This window comes from Haplochromis burtoni, unplaced genomic scaffold, assembly GCF_018398535.1.
Source record: "Haplochromis burtoni strain Fernald_Lab_line unplaced genomic scaffold, NCSU_Asbu1 Contig_604, whole genome shotgun sequence".
Classification (NCBI taxonomy): Eukaryota; Metazoa; Chordata; class Actinopteri; order Cichliformes; family Cichlidae; genus Haplochromis; species Haplochromis burtoni.
Genome location: NW_024582965.1, coordinates 15,853 through 23,640, shown reverse-complemented (window position 1 = coordinate 23,640; position 7,788 = coordinate 15,853).

Here is a 7,788-nt window from a genome sequence, read left to right as displayed (position 1 = left end):
GCAAAAAAGTATTTAGTCAGCCACCGATTGTGCAAGTTCCCCCACTTAAAATGATGACAGAGGTCAGTAAGGTGCACCAGAGGTACACTTCAACTGTGAGAGACAGAATGTGAAAAAAATCCATGAATCCACATGGTAGGATTTGTAAAGAATTTATTCGTAAATCAGGGTGGAAAATAAGTATTTGGTCAATAACAAAAATACAACTCAATACTTTGTAACATAACCTTTGTTGGCAATAACAGAGGTCAAACGTTTACTATAGGTCTTTACCAGGTTTGCACACACAGTAGCTGGTATTTTGGCCCATTCCTCCATGCAGATCTTCTCGAGAGCAGTGATGTTTTGGGGCTGTCGCCGAGCAACACGGACTTTCAACTCCCGCCACAGATTTTCTATGGGGTTGAGGTCTGGAGACTGGCTAGGCCACTCCAGGACTTTCAAATGCTTCTTACAGAGCCACTCCTTTGTTGCCCGGGCGGTGTGTTTTGGATCATTGTCATGTTGGAAGACCCAGCCTCGTTTCATCTTCAAAGTTCTCACTGATGGAAGGAGGTTTTGGCTCAAAATCTCACGATACATGGCCCCATTCATTCTGTCCTTAACACGGATCAGTCGTCCTGTCCCCTTGGCAGAAAAACAGCCCCATAGCATGATGTTTCCACCCCCATGCTTCACAGTAGGTATGGTGTTCTTGGGATGCAACTCAGTATTCTTCTTCCTCCAAACACGACGAGTTGAGTTTATACCAAAAAGTTCTACTTTGGTTTCATCTGACCACATGACATTCTCCCAATCCTCTGCTGTATCATCCATGTGCTCTCTGGCAAACTTCAGACGGGCCTGGACATGCACTGGCTTCAGCAGCGGAACACGTCTGGCACTGCGGGATTTGATTCCCTGCCGTTGTAGTGTGTTACTGATGGTGACCTTTGTTACTTTGGTCCCAGCTCTCTGCAGGTCATTCACCAGGTCCCCCCGTGTGGTTCTGGGATCTTTGCTCACCGTTCTCATGATCATTTTGACCCCACGGGATGAGATCTTGCGTGGAGCCCCAGATCGAGGGAGATTATCAGTGGTCTTGTATGTCTTCCATTTTCTGATGATTGCTCCCACAGTTGATTTTTTCACACCAAGCTGCTTGCCTATTGTAGATTCACTCTTCCCAGTCTGGTGCAGGTCTACAATACTTTTCCTGGTGTCCTTCGAAAGCTCTTTGGTCTTGGCCATGGCGGAGTTTGGAGTCTGACTGTTTGAGGCTGTGGACAGGTGTCTTTTATACAGATGATGAGTTCAAACAGGTGCCATTCATACAGGTAACGAGTGGGGGACAGAAAAGCTTCTTACAGAAGACGTTACAGGTCTGTGAGAGCCAGAGATTTTCCTTGTTTGAGGTGACCAAATACTTATTTTCCACCCTGATTTACGAATAAATTCTTTACAAATCCTACCATGTGAATTCATGGATTTTTTTTTCACATTCTGTCTCTCACAGTTGAAGTGTACCTCTGGTGCACCTTACTGACCTCTGTCATCATTTTAAGTGGGGGAACTTGCACAATCGGTGGCTGACTAAATACTTTTTTGCCCCACTGTAGATGGCCTGTATTTGTATAGTGCTTTACTTAGTCCCTAAGGACCCCAAAGCGCTTTACACAGGTAAGGTTTTGTTTATTACTTCACAACATAATGTAAATAAAAAATGGGTAATTCAATCACTTCACACTCAAAAAAGGAGCTCATCATCTTTAAGAATAATAATTCAAGAAAAGGTGCGTTCAAGAAACTGTGTGACTTGTGTTCGTTAAAAAAGAAAAGAAGCTTCCATTACACACAGACACACACACAGACACACACACACTCCAAATCAAATTCTGAGCAGCCTGAAGTGCTGGGAAATGATCATTAGGAGCCTCAGTGGCACTTGAGACGTTGCAGTTGATGTGCGGAGGATGCTGCTCCCCGCAACCTCATGGTGATATACGTCAGCAATCAGAGGGAGAAGATGTGTACCAAACAGCCGGGATAATTAAGGTTGAGCCAACAAACATAATCAACGCCGAATCAGGCTGCATTGTGGCAAGCTACGTTGCCTGAAGAAGCCCATGTTAATTTTCTGCTTCTACATAAAGTGGCTGCTGGTGAGAACATAAGATATCTCTGTTTGAATAGGCATTTATTACCAGAGAAAAAAACAAGTTTAAAGGTTTTACCATGAAATTTACTAAATGAAGCAATTTTCTTATTGCATACCTGGTGCTGTGTATGTTGTGGCGTTTGCTTGTTCTCTTTGTTCCTGTGTCAGTTACTACTGTCTAAAGACATCCATGTAAGGTTAACTGGTGATTCTAATGTTTGTATGTGTTTGCCAAATCACAAGTTGGTTTCTGTTGTGACATTACACTTACTGTAATGCAAGAAGACCATTTCCTACTTTACAGAAGTTTACTTTTACTATAAATCGTCTGATTAGCAGTTGTTACACCTACAGCGGCTGTCACTGGGTCTGTTACAAGCCTGTGTGGGCAGCCAAGGTTGTATGCCTACATATGGCCCACAGCGGTTTTTGCCTTTTTGATCCCAGTGAATGTTTTATTGTGGGCTACTTTAACCCCATAGTAATTTTAACAATTTTCTGTGGGCAAGTTATATTGAGTTTACCAAATGAAGTTAACAGGCTTGGCGGAAAAAAAAAGTAAACTTTTTGTTTAGTTGTTACTGAAGTTTACATCAGCACAGAGTACTCTGTAGTTAAAGCTAGAACAAATACTGGTGATCTTAAATTTCTAAATTAAATGAAATTAAAAAGACTTTACATGTCTGTGATAATACTTAGATAAATTATTATTTATAGATAAATAATCAGTGGTAGCTGAAGCCTCTAGTTTGTCCAGAGAAATGTGCACTATAACTATACCAGCTTTCCTCACTTAAGAAAATGAGTTAAGTGGCTGTTAATTTTTAGAAGTTCACTGATTTTTTTTGAAGTGATGTTAAAAGAATAAACACGAAAGAAAGCAATGACATCATTCTATCAGTAGGAGAAAGCAATGCACTAAACCATGCCTAGGCTGCCAAAGAGAGGAAGAACAACAGCCACTTGTGTGTGAACATGAACGTTTCAACTATTTGTGCTCTGCTTTTTTTATGGCTGAAGATTGTTATGCAGTCAGTGTAGCATACTGGTTAAAGATCATCAGACTGCTTGGATTTTAGACACTTTTTAGAGACTCGTTTTCTCTTTTGAAGAATAAGAAGGTCGGTACCATATAATATAAATATAAACTATTACTCCTGTAAGACCTAAATTGCTATTTTGAAGTAATGTTTGAAATTAACTGTTTTGTCAGAAGCCCATTAATGTTGATGCCTATGGATTTTCCCCACAACAGATAGTAACTGTTGGCTGTCCTGTCAAATATGGTGGTGTTTTTATTGTTTTTGAGAGTTTGTTTGTGTTATTTTGAAGATAAGATAAGATAAGATAAGATAAGATAAGATAAGATAAGATAAGATAAGATAAGACTTTATTGATCCCACGACGGGGAACTTTTTGCGTTACCTCAGCTCAGGTACAGATATTAGAAGGAAAATACAAATAAAATACAAACAAAAAAAAATAAGTAAGATAATACACTATATACAAGGTTTCGCAATTTTCTCTTTTTTCATTGTTCTTAATTGTCAGAACAGAAAGAGGAATTCTGGAGTAAGTTGGATGAAGTGTTAGAGAGTGTCCTTAGGAGCTTCCTGGAAAGTGGTTATTGGAGCAGATTTCAGTGCACATGTGGGTGAAGGGAAGAGAGGTGATGAGGAAGTGCTGGCCAGGTAAGGTCTCAAGGAGAGAATTGTATAAGGACAGATGGTAATGGGCATATTAGAAAAGGGATGATGAATATGGAATTGGCACGCTGGAGGAAAAGAGGATGCAGCGAAGGAGGACATGTGGTTTGCTGTGACAGAGGAGGATGCTAGGGATAGGATGAGATGAAGGCAGACTATCCACTGTGGCGACTCCTAAAGGCAGTCTTTTTTTGTTGTTCAGTACTACTTTGTACTGCAAGGCCTCCTTTCCAGCAAGGCCACAGAGGGCTCAAGTTAGCAGGCCTGCCACATCAGATGGTGATCCCAAGGCTCACAGGTGGCTTCCTATTTGGGACCCACACTGCATTGCTCCACTAGGCTCCCAAATGGGCTCCACAATGAAGGGCCGAGGGGCTTTACCTTATTTATAATGAAGTTTACAACAAATTTTAATTTTATTAATTAATCCTAAATTACCATATTAATGCTACTTGTAACTCATTTTTGTTAAAAAAGTACTACTTTATGTATCATAATTACTTACTGTAGAAAGTAATTCATTACATTACTTTTTGCATTTTGGTCTTAGCTACATTGTCAGTTAATTACTAGATATTACTTTCTTAATGAGTACAAACAAAAGGCTTTCTTTTTAAATGATAACACAAGACTGACAACAAAGTTGAAAACCATCTGTAGCAAGTCCCCAGTATAGCCCAGGCTCACCAAACATGAACCAGTCGTGATAAAGCGATGTGAATATCTGAAACAAATACACTGATCTCATTATTTCAAACGTTGGCAATGTTTGGTTTGAGCATTCAACACTATAACTAATATAAACACAGATTCACATTAGTTTATAGAATTCTGATGTTCAGACTCTTCTTTGTGCACTTTGCCTCACTGTTATATGAGTGAGATTATTCTTGTTCCCTATTTCAGTTTACTTCTAGCATGAATTCAAAGGTTAGATCCTTTTGTATCATTCTGTTTTTGTTTTGCTTTATTTCCCGCACTTCTGTTTCTTTTTCTGCCCTTTCTGTTGTCTTGGGTTTATCTGTTCCTTTTCATCGCTCTAACTGATGTTTGTATTTTGTTTGCCCTTTTGTCATCTAAGCTTGCCCCTGTTCTTCAAGCTTTACTTTTTGTTTTAATCATTTTTTCCTCACTATTTATTTTTTTACTATAACTTAAAATATAACATACTTACTATCACTGCATCCTTCAGTCTTGTGTTGGGTTGTCAGCTGTTGGGTTCATGCATAAACATCCCCTGAATTTTGACACCCACATATGTAAATGAATGTAATTTTCATCAGTATGTGACATCAGGGAAAGGACTTTAAAAAGCCTAGCATTTGAATTTTTATTGAAATGTGGTTAGGACAGCAGCAGCAAACTCTTTCCCCCCCTGCTTTCACTTGAAATGAATCAAACTGTAAATTAGGTACAAACACATTTGCATTGTGAGTTCACACAAGGACATTTCTCCAACTCCTACTGTTTCTTTTAGCTTTAATGACTTTTTTTTCCTCTAATAGAGGCATGAAATTCTCCAAAATAATGACGAGACAGGGAAGCTGTGGCTTTAATTAAGGAATGCTATCATTGTGATCATTTTTATTCATAAACACGAGTTAAAAGCAGAAAAATATGCTGTGGAGAGAGGGATATATTATTGATTGAAGGGAAAGATTAGAAATTAATGACCCATATGTCCCAGATTGAATAATCAATTTCAATTAATATCAATTTCACAGTGCAGCTGCTTGGTAACAGTTCTGAGATCTGCTTTGGTGCCGTTCATTTTTCAGCCTCGTGGGGAGAGTGTGCCAATGGCGTGAGAGTGGGGACCATGCAGGGTGGAACAATGGGCAGAAGGCATGGTCATATACGTCTTTTATGCTGTTCCTTCACAGGAAGTTAATGTGATTCCCACTGACCCCCTAGAGCTACCATCTCTTGCATTTTTCTTTATATGAGGAAAACATCAACAGTACATATTGATGTTGCATTTTTGCTCCTCTACCTGGCAAAGCAGAGAGCAAAAAATTGGAAAACTGGTTGGGAGAGCACAGTGTTCCCGTTTGGCCTTGAATACAATACAAAACCATCCATCATTCAAGTCTTATTTGAGGTGACAGTGATGAGGTGCTTGAGTGTGTGTGCATGCATTGCATCTGCGCATGTACCTACATGCTGTGGAGAGGTAACAATCTCCCCCGAGGAGTGCAAGTGATATTTTGAATCCAAATTGAATGGATGGGGTGATTGCTCCAGGAGAACATAATAGTGACATCTCAATAGGCATGCCCTTATCAGGGAAATAATAAGACTATTTTCATGACCAAAATTAGGCATGCAGACTGTCAGAAAGAAAAAAAAAGAAAGTGAGGGAGAGCGAGAGGGAAAAAAAGAAAGGTCTGAACCAAATGAACCAAAGAAGATGCTTATTAGAGAAGTTCAATTTGCATATATTGTATGTCAGACATATTGGCAAAAATGTCAAAAACTAAATCAAAAAAAGCCCTTCTAGTGTATCTGCTGAAATTGCTCCTTGATCAGAGTGAATGGATTTGACAGAATGGTGACGTTGTGGCTATCTTGCGGAAATAAATCATTGCTGAGACATTTATGAGACATAGCAGGAGTGCAAGCTTCCCCCTCAGTGTTGTTAGATCAGAAAGAAGAAAAAAAAACCTCCCTCCCCACCCATTTCCGTGCATTGCAAACCATTTCTTTTTTTCCTAAAACCAATTTGGATACATTAAATTCTGGAATTTTTTCAGTGCAAAAATGCCCTTCAAATCATTTTTTCGTTCTTTGAGGCGAGAGCGGGACTGCAGACTGATGCAGTCCTGTCACCACAGCAGATTTCTGGAGGTATCTGAGTGAACTGTTATGCAGCAACCTGCATAAATATAACACACACAAAAAAATGTGGAGGAAAAAAAATCATATGACTCATAAAAACAGTTTTACACAGAATGAGTTTAAAGGCCTCTGTGCCTCTTACTATCCTCCATCCCACCACTTAACGAGCTTTGGTTAAATTGCAAAATGGCCTAAAGCCCATCATGCTGCAGTAGTCAGTGTATAATCTAGTCATCTTCTCTTGCATCATGCTGCACCCTGGCAAATGGTGTCCCTCTACCACTGTAGTTTCAAACCTGAGAGCTGGATTTCCAGAAGTCATACTGTGTTACATTGAATGTCCATCAATGTTATTTTCTGCAAGAAAAAGAAGATCATCCACTTATTGATGTTTACCCACTGAAATTTTCTGTTGAAGAGAGGTCTAAAAGATGTCTAAAAGGTGCACACCAATTGCAAAAGGCCAAAGCATCACACTGCTTCCACTGGCTTACGTTCTTCCAATGCATCCGGCTATCAACGTGATGTAAAAGAAAACAGAAGAAAAAAGATTCATCAGATTAGGCCACCTTCTTCTATTGTTCTGTGGTCCTGTTCTGATGCTCATGATGCTCTTGTAACCATTGTTGGTACTTTTCAGCAGTATGGATCTTGTATACAAAACACAAGATCCATAGAGGCTGGGGTCTATCACACCAGGCAAGATCCCAGGTGCAGGCTGTGTAAAGATGCCCCTGAGACAATCCGGCACATAACTGCAGGGTGCAAGATGCAAGCATGCAGGACATACAGTACATGGAACGCCATAACCAAGTGGCCGGCATAGTATGTAGGAACATCTGTGCATCTGTACATCCCGAGGTCAAAATGGGAGACACCCCTAGGGTGGTAGAGAGTGACCGAGCTAAGATCCTGTGGGATTTCCAGATACTGACAAACTAAAAGGTGATGACTAACCAACCAGACAAAGTGGTGATAAAGAAGCAGAGAAAGATGGTCATAGTGATAGATGTATCGATACCGAATGACAGCAACATCAGGAAGAAGGAACAAGAGAAGCATGTGTGTGTGTGTGTGTGTGTGTGTGTGTGTGTGTGTGTGTGTGTG